General features: G+C 41.0%; 2 long non-coding RNA genes across 2 annotated transcripts in view; one reads left to right on the forward strand and one right to left on the reverse strand.

Moving 5' to 3' along the window:
* The window catches only part of LOC310698902, a 40,252-nt gene extending 26,581 nt beyond the window's left edge, over window positions 1-13,671 (reverse strand). The window contains exon 1 of the long non-coding RNA XR_014521804.1: window positions 13,630-13,671. This is a non-coding gene — a long non-coding RNA (uncharacterized lncRNA). The remainder of the gene's footprint in view (window positions 1-13,629) is intronic.
* Window positions 1-14,855, forward strand: part of LOC310698878 — a 142,162-nt gene that overhangs the window by 99,002 nt on the left and 28,305 nt on the right. Inside the window, exon 3 of the long non-coding RNA XR_014521764.1 lies at window positions 12,088-12,154. This is a non-coding gene — a long non-coding RNA (uncharacterized lncRNA). The remainder of the gene's footprint in view (window positions 1-12,087; window positions 12,155-14,855) is intronic.

Here is a 14,855-nt window from a genome sequence, read left to right on the forward strand (position 1 = left end):
TTTATAAACCAGACTTTGGTGTGCATATGTTGCTTGCTTGCAAAAAAAAATGTTCTGGCTCTAGTTTTCTTTCCACAAACATTTTTCTAGAAGTAGAGTAGGACAACAATCCTTAAGCTGTTTTGGTTTGTTGTCATGGCAGTACAAACTTCTTTCGGGCTAGGGTTAATATGAGTAAAACAATGTAACAATGGCAAGATCAGGGGATCCACTTTGACCCAACTTCCATTTAAAGATTAAAAAAATAATGTAATAGTTATAGGCATTAAAATGAGCATTTTGCTCACCTAACCAATCCTGGAGTCATGGGCTACTCTTCCCAAAGCATTGTCTTCAACTACATTCACTATCTCTTTCAAGATGTTCATGATACCTTAGAGCCAGATCATCCATGAGGCAAGATGAGGTGACTGCCTGGGGCAGCAGGATCCACAGGGGCAGCAGATCCCGGTGTAGATCTTTATTCCGCATCTTGTCCCTGATGTAGAACTTCACTCACCCATTCTTCCCTGGTAGGGAGGGAGGCACCATTTTGTGGTTCGTCTCAGGTGTTGAAATGACTTGGGCTGGCCCTGCTCCATCCAGCTCTTTCATTCTCCTCTGAAGTGCAGCTACAAAGGGCATCTGCTACATAGGACTAGTGACTCAATGGAAGTGCTACCAGTTCATTCAGGGTCAGACTCATATTTCTGCAATAATTATGAATGAGTGTTGTGATAGAAAACCATGGATACCATATAGCTGTGGCTCTGTAAAGTAGAGAGTGCATGGAATAGAATTTGAACATGTTTCTCTGCTCCGCATGGGTGTTTCTTTACTCATATTCGAACATCTAGATCACTTCAGTGGATCATGCAGGCTTTCTAAAAGGTGCCATGCTCTCCAGGTGTGTGTGAACAGTTTTGTATGCATGCTGGTTTACACATTGCCTTTCCTTTTGCCCACAATTCATAACGTATGATGCAATTGCAAATGAGAAGCATCATTAAGGTTAAACAAACATTTCCTTTATAGATCTTGATTGATCTGTAATGGCAGGAACATCCAGTTTCAACAATCAGGATGCCAGAAAATGATTTAAATTCATTAAGCCATTTCTGATTTACCGAGAGCTAGCATACTGTTGCTAGAGGGAAGAACTCCGACTTGTGCAGTCTTCGCAAGGAACAGGAGTGCTGTGGATTGGGATTGCACTCAAAGTTGCCTGAACCTTTAATCTAAAATTGGATGAAACCTTTGTAGATACTTTCACAGTATTGCTGGTGCATAATGTAATTTTTCTCTTACCTCTGACAATGAACATTTTAAATATATTGTTACATTTGTACATTGCTGCTCTAGCCATTCTTGAAGGGCCTTCTGCCTGCCTCTACTTGTTCACACTAAGCTTCAGTTTTCAGTCATGCAACTCTGGAGCTGGCTTTGATATTTAAGTAGCACCAGCTACACTATGTGGCTGTTGAAGCAACTGTATAGACTATGGAGTTTGTCTACGGCATGTATCCAACTAAGTCCTACTCACAGTAGACCCATTGAAATTAATAGCTGTGTGTTAGTCGTGTCCATTATTTTCAATGGAGCTACCTGTGAGTAGGAGTAGCCCTATATTTTTTTTACATGGAAGTAGACATAAATACTGCCATTTGTTACATTTGTATTTTATCATTCGACAACAAGCTTGAAGGAACATTTTTGCATCTCTCAGCAACCCTTTGAGGTAGGCTAGGCAGAGGAAGAGAAAAATTTCAAAGGTGAGCTGCTGAGCTGAGCAGGAATTTAAACTCAGGTTTTCTGCATCCAAGTGCAAAATGGAAGTGAAATTGCAGCCCTAACTTGTGAACAGGGTAAATTGCTTTGAATCAAGGCTATTTAAACCAGCAAGGAAAAACCCTGATATAAATAAATGTTTAAATCAAGTTTCCCAGTGGTACTTCTTCAGAGTTTCCTAAACAATGGTGCAGCTCTGATCACTAAACCATGTTGATTTGCAATTAAACAGAGTATTATTTAGAGTGTTATTTCATTTTTACAACCAGGCCTTTTATCTCTTTGTTGGCAAACATTACTTTTTAACCTATTTTTAAATATTCCCATAAAGGATCTTTCTTATAATTAACCATTAATCCATGACCGTTTGTAAGGTTAACAGTCCAGTCCTACGTATGTTTAATCAGATGTGAGTCCTGTTGTGCAGCTTTCTACCAGATTGTAGTTGAGGTTCTGGAATACAGAAACATGAACGCTGCAAAATTTTGTTTTCCACTCTTCTTTTCAGTGTTGTTCCTTTCTTGCTTCCCTCTGCCTTGTCCAAGGCCAACACTCACAAAAAGGTAGCAAACAAAAATGAAGCGTCCTTTGACTTTGATAGGTTGAAGCATTTCTGAAAGTTACTGGGCATACCAGAGCAGTTTATTTTTTGTTAGGTGGAGACACAATGCCTATGCTACAATAATCAGAGTAGACCCATTGAAACTAATGGACTTAAGTTAGTCATGTCTATTAATTTCAACTCTGAGTAGGACTTGCGTTGGAAAGAACCCTGCGTTTGTAGGTAGGGTGCAAATATTCATATTTTAAACCTGATCAAATTGGTATTTTATTTACAAAGAAAAACCTCCTGTAACTCAAGTGTATCTTTCATTTATTCAGTTTAGAGACGCTAACACAGCTTTATAAATAAGCACTCAACAGTTATCAGTCTGCACCTCATAGGCCTACCAGGGGCTGGCAGGGAGTGAGAGCTGTATTTCTGTGTTGGCTGCAGAGGAGGGATGGAGCAGTCCATCAACCCACTTCCTCACCTGGACAGAATTCCTGGTAGCCTATGGCTACCAGACTAGCCACTATATATTTTGGAAAGTGCTTTGTCTGAATGTCTGGTTGTTGGGTTGTTTATTCTCTATGGGTTTGGCAGCCTCTCAAGATACCGTCACAAAATTTGGCACAAGGGTTCCTGAGGTGGAGGCAGTGCTATTCCTTGATATTTGGATGCAGGCCGCCATTTTGAATCAAAACGGCACACTGAAACATGACTTTGGCATGACTTCACCCATTTTTTGGCATAGACTTGGCCCCTTCCCCTTGTTACCAGAACCAAGTCCAAAACGCTGTCCCTCCAAAGGCCCTAAAGAGACAGCAGGTGGAAAGGTAAAAGTTTGTTCTAAGCTGCAGCATAGAGACTCAGCAGGATATCACCAGAAGTTCAAGCACAAAGTAGCAAACACATATGCATGATTTCTTGCATCACTATTGGCTGGGAACGCGTATGAACAAAGCATGGTATTCTTCTACTTGGCTATCACCCTTATTCCACTGAAATCTTTCCCCCACATTTTTTCCTTTAGAAATAACAATAACTAAAAAAAAATGCCTTTTAAATTATAACAGAAAATTAATGTCCCCCCCTTTTCCATAGTTATTATTTACATGGGCGTTCAATTTTTACTAATTTTATGCTGCTCTTTCTGTTATTTATTTGTACTTTGCTGAAGTGTGAAAACAACATCAAGTATGCTATATTTTAGAGTCACTGCTGATGCTGCTCTTTTGCTGGTGTACATCAAGAGTCTCTGTGATTTCAGTGGAAGAATGAGACAGACCCTTGTTAATATTATCTGCCTATCACTGCAGCCTTCAAGCCACTTAGTCCAGAATAGCCCCATTTGCCTCCATGGGACTAGCTCAGAGAAAAGCAATCTGAAAAGCACAGCCTTTGTCAAGTACTAATTCCCTGGTGCAGTTATAAAAGCACTTTTATTCCCTCCAGCTTCCCCACTTCCACTTTTGGCTAGCTTTAAGCTGTTCTGATCTCTTAAATGTAGGAAGATATTAATAAAAGATGATTTAAACAATATGATCTGAGTTTTCCTTGACAGATTGTATGAGGCAATGGAAACTTTCTATTCTGGCACAGACAACTTTTAAAACCACTTCAAGGGCTGGAGAAACACATTTTTATAGTAGTAACTGAACTTTGTAGTATTATTTCAAGTAATGTGCTCTCTGCTCCCCGCCCATCCGTCCCACACTTGCACCAAACCGTTTCATGCTAATAGATGCAAGATACAAATAGTTCTTTGAATATTTTAATCCTGTTTTTCTTATCTGAGCCATTGATTCATTCATCGGTCAGATTTATCCGTTTGACTGCATGCTAAAAAGCTGTCCAATTTAACTGACCCAGTCTTGCTACCAGGACCAAATCATCTCACTGTTCATTTCAGAGGATGTGATCCACAATAGTGCCCAGCTGCACTTGTGAAAGATTTCTATCCTACCTCATCAATAGAAGTAATCAAACTTAATGGCTGGACATTTTTAGTAAGTTGTTTTGATGGGATGTAAAAAACCAACAAACTAAACCCATAGCAACCTCTGATTCCCCTCTCCAAGCAAACTAGAAGAGAACAGAATATTCTTGTTCACAAAGCTGTTTTCAGTATGACTGAGGGCTGATTCCACACTTCACTTGTCCTAAAGCACAGGTCCAAGTGGTTTTCCATTTGCCCTGGCTCATTCTCCTGGGAAAACTTGCTGCCTGCCGCTGAACCGCTCAGACCCATGTCTAGAAAGCACAGAACAAGCAGAAAATCTCTTGGCCCCTTGTGTGACTTTTGCAGCCTATTTAATTCAGTTCAGAACCGCTTTAACTGCCATGACTTCTTCCAAAGAACCATGGCAACTGTTCTGTGAGGAGGGAGAAAATTGAGTTCTAGATTGCTAGCAGCTTTATAAAGCTGGATTTCTCTTATTTACTAGATGAGAGCTATAAAATGGATTTGAAAGTGGTTTCAGTGGGTGGAATTATTACTATTATTACTACTACTATTACTGTTATTATTAAAATGTGCATACTCCCTTTATCCATCGCTCTCAGGGTGGTTCACATAATAAATTTACAATATATAAACCACAAAATACATAAAAAATAAGAAAAGTGACAAACCAGTATTCCCCTTCCTGAACACATTTAAAGGGGCCTGGTTGAAGAGGAACATTTTTGCCTTGTGCCTAAAGGGGTATAATGAACCTGCCTGGGGAGAGTATTCCACAAAAGGGGAGCCACTGCAGAAAAGGCCCATTCTCATGTTCTCGAAGAGGCACACAATGAAAGGCCTCAGATGGTGATCACAGGGCCCAGGTCGGTTCATATGGAGAGAGGTGGTCCTTGAGATATTGTAGTCCTGAGTCATTTAAGGCTTTATAGCTCAAAACCAGCACTTTGAATTGGACCAGAAAACTAACTGGCAGCCAGTGCAGTCGAGGCAGAATCTGTGATATTCTCAAACCGCCTTGCCCCAGTGAGCAACTTGGCCACCGAATTCTGCACCAGCTGAAGTTTCCAAACTGTCTTCAGATGCGGCACTACATATAATGTGTTGCAGTAATATTATAGACACAACCCCAGGGACAATTGGAAGTAGTTGTATGCTTGGTAGAGTGGTTTAAATGGTTTTTATCTGGGACAGATAGTTGTGAAGAGTGACCCTGGTTCTGCCGCCCTCTGTATTGGACATAAGCAAGCACCTGCAATGGTGATTATATGGAAGGGTCCCAACAGAAGGCAACCCTTGTGTTGGGTCTCTTTAAATTGTGCAGCTTTAAATAAATACAGAAGGAGTAGCAAACCTGCTGTTGTGAGTTTTTGAGAAAATCTACACACACCAAAAACTCATGGTCTCTGCCCAATTCTAATAAGGAACCATTGTAGTCAAGAGATGAGATCACTTTGTAAAGCAAACAAGCTTTAATGGACTCATGCCTACTAGGAAAGGGCAGCCAACGATCAAAGAGGAGTTTCTAGTGTGCAGCTGAGTTAACTTTGAAAATGTAATTTGCCAGTTGAGGGCACACCCCAAAATCCAGAACAGTTGCTGTGCCAAAGGGGTAATTTACCTCCAGTTCATACAGCCTCTGAGTGGGGGGGAAAGGGGCTTGTGAGATTTTGCTAAAATTGTCAAAGACAGTGAAGAAACCTGAACTGAAAGATCCCCCCCCCCCTGAACTGGATGGCTGCTCTCATTTCTGCCACACAGAAAAAATCAAGGTGAAGAAACGGCCCTTATATTAAATTTATTTAAGTAAATTAGACCACTGATTTAGAACCCTGTGAAGTTCTCAGTCTGGCTCATAAACTCATAAACAATTATTACAGTAAGAATTTCATTCAGATCTGGTAACAAGAACAGAAATGACTGAGTGTCTCTGTGGTGCCAGGATTATTCAAGTCCTGCCTTTATCCTTGGTCTTCCTTGGTTTTGCCCTTTAACCTCCTCCTCCTAGTCAACAAAAGTTCTTTGAGGTAGGTGCGGAGCTGAGTAGCTGGATCTCGCTCAGCCCATGATAGATGTAAGTCTTCCAATTCAGTATTTTTCTTTTCTAACAAGTGCATTTCAGTCAACCACGATTCATTTTTACAGGCTTTAATCATAAGATGGCAGTCCTGAGTGCACACTAGTGATAAAGTCCTAGTGAATCCCGAGGTGCTTACTTCTGAGTAAACATGTTTAGGATTGTGTTTACAAGTGTATCTAGCTGATATTTTTGAATGTCTTAGTTTATCACCTGCACCTGATAAACGAAACTTAAATGTATCAATTACCCCAAACTCCAATATAGAAGTCAGTCAGTCAATCAATCAATCAATCAATCAATCAATCAATCAATCTTTATTGCAGCCAAAGACCAGACAGCAGAGTTAATAACAACAACATACGGCACAACTGCATAAAGAAGCGAATGTAATTAAAAATTGCCTATAAACTTATTTACATTAAAAATAATACTCCTTCAGCTAAAATCTGTATTCCGTAGATTAAAATCAGTACTCATTTGCCGGCCATCGCTGTCACCATAGCCTGTCTTGTCCTCGTTGCTATAAAACAGAATTTCGCAATAGGCCTGATGATATCCTCTGTGTGGCCAGGTAATTTCCTTAATAATGGTAAAATTAGCTCTCTTTGGGTATCACGGTACAACGGGCAGTATAGAAGAACATGCCCAATGGATTCAATCTCATTAGAGTTGCACGGATGTACCGTAATCTTGTTCAACTGGGATGTCATGATATCTGCCCTCTAGTAGTGCTGAAGGGCGAGCATTAAAACTGGCTCTGGAAAATGCCCAACAATACTTTAGGGTTATCCAGGGCACTTAAGTAATTTGCTGGATGGGATCTTTGGGGTTTGTGCAGAGATTATAGATTTTAAAAGATTGGGTAAAATCATTTTGGAATTCTATGTCCCAGATTCATTCTTTGATTATATCTCTGGTGCTTCCCATTTCCAGTCTTAAAAAATATTCAAGAGAAAGGCCATAAAAGGACAGTTTTCTTGTAATGCCATTCTACTATTTTGTTTGATAGTTACAAAATGTTGAGGTGTTTAAGTATAAGATAACTTGCATTTTAATGAACCAAAGCTGACACTTGTTTTTTATGGGGAATTAATTTCCGGGCAGATTGTATCCATGCTACCCCACATGTGGCTTTATGAGCACATTTTCAGACATGGGGAATGAAAAAAAAGCACATTTAAAGTCATATCTTTTGTTTCAAACTTGCTTATAATGTTAAATATAAAACTACATTTACAGTGACGAGTAGTTTCTAATGATAATTTTATTGGTCCCTTTCATACAAAAAGAGTTATCTTTGCTGAACACATTTACTTTCAAAGTATAGTTATATCATACATAAACTATAGATGCTCCAGTTTCCTAAATCTGCAAAACCAACCAACCCATCCTCTGCATTGCTGACAGTGAAGCTTGCTTTTGTGTGTGTATGTCTGTTACAATGATGTGTGGGAAGAAGGTTTTTCCGCAGTGTGAATGGAGCTGCCACTCCCTATCAAGAGAGAGGAAATTGATGACTCTGCACAAGCACCCTGCTGGTCATTGCTGCAGAGTGCTGAGTCACTGATATTATTTCCTGCTGATCTGCTTTCTCTGCAGCTCGCTTGAAAATGGCTTTAAGGTTAGTGAAACTAGGCTGGCATCAGCATCACCTCAAAACCGACAACCTTTATGAGTCTGTTGAGACAATTAGATTCTTCCCCCATATGCTTAGCTACCCTTCTTTTCAATTATTATTTTTTAAATTACATTGTCTACAAGGCTCTAGAGTTCAGAAATGAACCTCTAAAAAGATAACTTTATCTCACTGTTGCTCACAGGTTTTTCCCCAGCTGTACCTCACAGGAACTCAGTTCCGGCACTGCTCAGGTGGGTGCCATTGCCATTATAAGAGAGCAAGAGTGGTGTTCGTGATGAGTTCTGGCACCTCTTTTTCTGGAAAAATAGCACTGCTGGTGCTGGTAACTTTCAAGTCTTGATATCTAAAACTCTTTGCAAAACCCAGTTCACAATTTATATCCAGTACAGCTTAGGAATCTGAATCACATCAAAATGGGAGGGTGCTTTCTTCCTTTATATATATCCCATCCCCATCTTAGGAGAAACAGTAGTAATTGGGAGGGATTATTACATGATGTATAGAAGTGAGAGCTGGACCATAAAGAAGGCCGATCGCCGAAGAATTGATGCTTTTGAATTATGCTGCTGGAGGAGACTCTTGAGAGTCCCATGGACTGCAAGAAGATCAAACCTATACATTCTTAAGGAAATCAGCCCTGAGTGCTCACTGGAAGGACAGATCCTGAAGCTGAGACTCCAATACTTTGGCCACCTCATGAGAAGAGAAGACTCCCTGGAAATGACCCTGATGTTGGGAAAGATGGAGGGCACAAGGAGAAGGGGACGGCAGAGGACGAGATGGTGGGACAGTGTTCTCGAAGCTACCAGCATGGGTTTGACTAAACTGTGGGAGGCAGTGGAAGACAGGAGTGCCTGGCGTGCTCTGGTCCAGGGGGTCACGAAGAGTTGGACACGACTAAATGACTAAACAACAACAAATCACATGGTATGCTGTGTACATACCATGTACACAGTTCTGATTGCTGCATCTCAAAAAGGATATTGCAGGGTTGGAAAAGGTGCAGAAAGGGGCAACCCAAATGATCAGGGTGCTTGACTATTTCATAAGGATTATGTTTGGGGAGTTAAGAGTGGATGCAATCGAACTTTATTAAAGTTATGCATAGGAACATAAGAAAAGCCTCCTGGATCAGGTGAGTGGCCCAACCTGCTCCTGCAATGGCCAACCAGATTCCTGTGGGAAGCCCACAAGCAGGATTTGGGCACAAGAGCACTCTCCCTTGTGGTTTCCAGCAGCTGGTATTCAGAAGCATCCAACACTTGGAGTCAGAGCATAGCCATCATGGCTGGTAGCCACCGATAGCTCTCGCCTCTGTGAAATTGTCTAATCCTCTTTTAAAGCCATCTAGGTTGGTGGCCATCACTGCCTCCTGCGGAAGAAAGTTCCATAGTTTAACTAAGTGCTTTGTAAATAACAACTTCTTCTTCTTCTTCTTCTTCTTCTTCTTCTTCTTCTTCTTCTTCTTCTTCTTCTTCCCTGCCTGTCTGGCTAGGTTTCCCCAGCCACTCTGGGCAGCTTCCAACAAAATATTAAAAACACAATAAAACATCAAATATTCAAAACTTCTCTAAACAAACCCACCCTCTGAATCTTAGCATCCTGAATCTTCCAACATTCAGCTTCACTGGATGTCAATGAGTTCTACTATATAGTGGTACCTCTGGTTGCGAACGGGACATGAGCAGAACGCAACCCACGTCTGCACAGGTCACGATTCGTCGCTTCTGTGCATGCACGTGACGTCATTTTGAGCATATGCGCATGCGCGAGCAGCGAAACCCGGAAGTAACCCTTTCCGGTACTTCTGGGTCGCCGCGGGACACAACCTGAAAAGACATAACCTGAACCGAACGTAACAAGAGGTATGACTGTAATGACAGAGGAAGGAAAACGTTTCTCTATCCACTTTCTCCATGCCAGGCATAATTTAAAAACTTTTATCATGTCAACTTTTTCTTGTCTGTTCTCTAAATTAAAAAGTCCCAAATGCTGCAACGTTTCTTTATAAGGGAGTCTATCATCCCTTTCATCATTTTGGCTGCCCCTTTTTGAACCTTTTCCAACTCTACAATATCCATTTTTGAAGTAAGGTGGCCATAACTGTACACATTATTTCAAATGCCGTTACAACATAGATTTGTGTAACAGCTTTATTATACCAGCAGTTTTATTTTCAATTCCTTTCCTAATGATCCTTGGCATGGAATTTGCCTCTTTCACCACTGTCATGCACTGGGTCAACATATTCATAAAGCTATCTAGTATGACTTCAAGGTTTTGTTTCTGGTCCATTAGCACCAGTTCATATCCCATGAGTGTATATGTGAAGTTATGGTTTTTTGCCCCAACATGCAACACTTTACACTTGTTTAGATTGAATTGGATTTGCCATTTTACCTCCCGTTCATTCAGTTTAGAGAGGTCCTTTTAGAGCTCACCACAATCTGTCTTTATTTTAATGACCCTGAACAATTTAGAATCATTAGCAAAAGGCTGGATGAGGCTGCTGAAGAGGCCAGAAATCATCTTGGCTGTGAGTCCTAGAACAGCTGCTTCCTGCCTTGCAGGCCTTTTCCCACCTGGCCTGGGAGGGTGAAGCCCTGACTGACTCCAGCTACAAAAGCCGAGGCTGCTGAAGAAGCCAGAGACCATATTGGTTGTTCCTTAGTTCAGAAACAGGTCATCAAACCTGAGCATCCACAGCCGCCATGAACCACCATTTGCAGGGTTGGCAGCAACAGTAGCAGATACGTTCTACGCTTAAAGTAATATTTTTAGTCTCTTGCTAATTATGCTGTTTTAAATGTGCATATTTGACTTCCTTTAGTAACGTTTTCTTTTGAAGATTTTTTTGGTTAACTTTGCTGTGTTAAATGTGCATTCTGTAGTTGACCTCCTTTGTAATGTTTTATTTCGAAATCTTTAAGATAGCATTTTAGTTTCCTGCTAATTATTTTTGCTTTGAATGTATGCTTTATAGTTGACTTTCTCCTGTAATGTTTTATTCTAAATTTTTTTATTTGATGTTTCAATGTAAGTTGTAAGCTACTTTGAGATTTTTTTTCTTTCAAATATAAAGCAGTATACAAAGGAAATTATCAGCAATAATAATAACACTGTGAAGAGCACCTTCCACACTCTGCCCCTCCCAGCCCTGGCAGCGGCGAGGGATGGGTAAGCACACTCTGTCCCTGCTTGGACGCGCACCTGCCCCAGGCACCTGTGGACAGTACTATGCCCCTGGGAAGAGGAGCAGTACATGAGTCTATGATTCTATGCCATTGCTTGTGTGCTTAGTGGGTCTCAGCCTGGCAAGCAAAGTGAAAGAAATGGGGAAGAACAGAAGCAGCTGCACGTGGTGACAGAAGGAGGTAGATTCAGGGAGTGGGGGGAAGCTGACAGAGTGTGCTTTACCAAAAGGGACTCCCAAACACTGGTGCGGACGCAGTGCCTCTGATTGCCAGTTGTTGTGCAATAACTGTAAATGTGGGCTATCTCCATGCGCTGCTTGTGGGCTTCCTAGAAGCATCTGATTGGCCATTGTGGCAAACTAAATGCTGGACTAGAAGGACTGTTAGCAGGACTCTTCTACTGCTGTCATATTCATCTCCGTTCATTCGTTTTAGCTGTTTTGAATATATAAAATAATCACACCTGTGGACTGGTTGCTAATGCTGTCTCTGAAGTACCAAAGTACTTCCCCATGCTGTCATTAAAAGACTTCCAAGTCATGTATGTATTGTCATCCTCATCAGGAATGGGAAAATATGGAAATGTGTTGTTATTTATAAATGCATTCAGTTGGCTGCATTTCTAAAATAATTAGATTTGCTACCTAACCTGACCTTAGCAGCACTGGATTGGTTTTGGAGAAAAATTAAATTTTAATCTAAATGTTAATTTTTTAAATGGATAAGCAGTTAGGAGCCACTCTAACAGACATTTCCATTGCGTTGGGTATCAGTCCCCCTGTCTGGATGTGTATTACAGAGCACTTACTCTACAGAAAAATGAGCTTCTTCAGAATCTCATTTTTCCTTTTAATCATTGTTCTACCACAGCATGATTTTAGTCTCATCTCACTTTCACAGGGAAGGTTGGGGACGTGTGGCCAATGAGTGAATTCAGAGAAAGCTATGATTGAGGAATCCCCGCAAGGTAGGACTTGGCTTGTTTCAACTCAGGTTGATGAGAGTTGTAGTCCAAAACATCTGGAAGGCAACAAAGACTAGTGTACATTAGGATGTGTGTTTTATAGCATCTTAACTCTTTTTCATAGCAAGCAATATTTTTTTACAGTGAGTAAACTAAAAATAAAAAGGGTACTGTAGACCAGAAACTCGGAGCAAAACAGATTCAAAATTGTGACTGTTTCTTAAGGCAGCGGTGCTCATATTAGCTTTTGTAATCTCTGTGGTAGGCTTTCCTCAGCCCTTTTAACACCACATCAATCCCTAACAGCTGCTTAGGTGGCCCTGTATCATGTACACATAATCAGTCTGCAATATTTCCCAGCTTTTGTTGGCTGGAATAGTGAAACAGCCATATGGTGACTTTTTGGGATGTGGTGACTATCCATGTGTGAACATGTTTGCAACTCACCTGCTCATTCACCCACTTGGTATGTTTTCATCTCTCCACTTATCATCTGTATCAGAGCATCCAAAAGAACGGACACTTTTTGTAAAACAGTGCCGTCCAGATTTTGTGGACCATGTCCCATCATCCCTAGCCATTAGCCACATTGGCTAGATCCAATGCAAGCTGTAGTCCAACAGGCACACCTCTGGCTACCACTGTCTCCTAAAAGATCACCCTCTGGTGACTTTCCCATCAGTTTGCCATTTATCTCAGTGGCATACTGAGGTCTCAAATATCAAAATTGGTGTAAGAACTCAGAAACTGGGAGCTGCAACATTGGCCCAAAGTCCAGCTCACAAGACCAGTACAAACTGTACCGTCCACGAGTCTGCCCTAGTGAGAGAATGAATATACACTTCTCTCTATGATAGTTTGTGCCTTTCCACTGAGCAAATTGGCCCTGCTGTCTTGCCATGCTATCTTGTTCAAGGAAAAGAGATGAGCATAAAAATAGATCTTGTTAGATTTTCAGGCTCTAGGAGAGAACTGTAACCTAATCCCCTACATAATCTAATTTACACAGTGCTTTCTCGCAGCCTCTGTGTTGAGAACGGCAGCTCAGGCTTGGTAGCCATCATTTTGGAAGACTCACTAGCTGCATTTTAAAAACAACACAACAACTGATCCCCTGTTGTCTTGCAAATATGCAAGTTTGCAAAGTTTGTAGCACCTTAACTAGTTAGTTCAATCAAATCTGTCCTTCTGCCTCATAGATGTACAGAGTGTGCTGAGACCTAGTAGCAGCACCAAGCCAAGACTTCAGTGCGGACCAAATAAATGTAGTACTCTTTAAAGCAGGCCTTCTTGGAGCCTTGTTTCCAGTCTCCTCCCAAATGTCCTCATAGAAATGCGTAATGTTGATCTTGTTAAAAAAGAAAATAAAAAAATTGCCGGCAAATGTAGTAATGGCCAATAAATTATATAAAGTATTGCAACACACGCAGCACCAATGTGGCTGTTTCGATAGACTGTAATTGTTTTCCAGCTCTTACCTCGTCAGTTGCTCTGGCTTCCAACTGGGGGAGAAGTGAATAACAAGCCAATCAGCATGCAAAATATAGAACAGGGTGGCACAACACACGGCCATCAGCCAAATATGAGATTAACATGTGACTGTAGCAAAGAACAGGCAGTCTCTGCATTCTGTCTTTTCAGTGCTGCTTAGAAGTGCTCCTCTTCTATTCTACAGTTAATCCATCAAAACAAATCATTCAGCTCCACAGGGTTAGCAGACATAGGGCTGTATCCAATTTACCCTTATTAGTATTATGATTAATAATGGTAACATGAATTTGATTTCTTACCTGCCCTGCACCAGAAGATCTAAGGATGTGTTGCAACAATTTAAATACAGCATTACAAAGTTCTACCCAAGTGTTAGGTCCATGGAAATTAATGGGCCTAAATTAGTCACGTCCATTAATTTCAGTGGGGCTTCTCTGGGTAGTATTAGCATTGACTACAACGCATAATCTCATATTGATTCTATCCTGGTTTATTCATTGCCACTGCATTTTATCTGATATACTTCACTTGTGTACGCAACAGCATGCTAATGTGCATGTAGGTTACACAGATCCAGTTCATCTATGTGTGGTTTTGTGCATGTTCATCTTCACATGATTGTTTTCAGTTGAACTCAGATGTTTCTCATGTACACTAGTAGGCAGTGCTTGATGGGATGCATTCGACTGGGTGTTGTCACCTCTCCTCAAATAATAATTCCCCACTCTCCTTGAGTTCTGGAAACCTGAAGTCAGTTGTGGGCATTCGTGCACTTATTTGCTTAGCTGTGCATGTGGCCACTTCCCACTCCCACCCCCGATACAGGTTTTCCAATATACCAGACTTGCACAGAGCAGCAGGTTACAAACGTGTGTTTGTGTGAGTGCGTCTCTTGTTCCTGGCTCCATCAGCAGCCCACCAAGGTACTCCTTGCCAATGGAAGGAGGGGGTGTCGTAATAGTCAGCACCCAGCAAAACATCACCACAGCTGTAAAAACAAAACAAAACCATTCACACAATATGCTTCAGTACATCCACGTGATTTTATGTTCAGTACATCCATGTGATTTTATGTTGGATTTCCCCCCTTATGACATTATCCAGGAAATCTAGAAAATCATAATTAAATTCTGAGGAGGAAATTGTGGGCTGACACTGGGATGAGGACAATATCATGTGGAACATGCAAAGAGCATGTGCATATGAGATATAT

The sequence above is a fragment of the Podarcis liolepis genome, assembly GCF_965112155.1.
Source record: "Podarcis liolepis genome assembly, chromosome: Z".
NCBI lineage: Eukaryota > Metazoa > Chordata > Lepidosauria > Squamata > Lacertidae > Podarcis > Podarcis liolepis.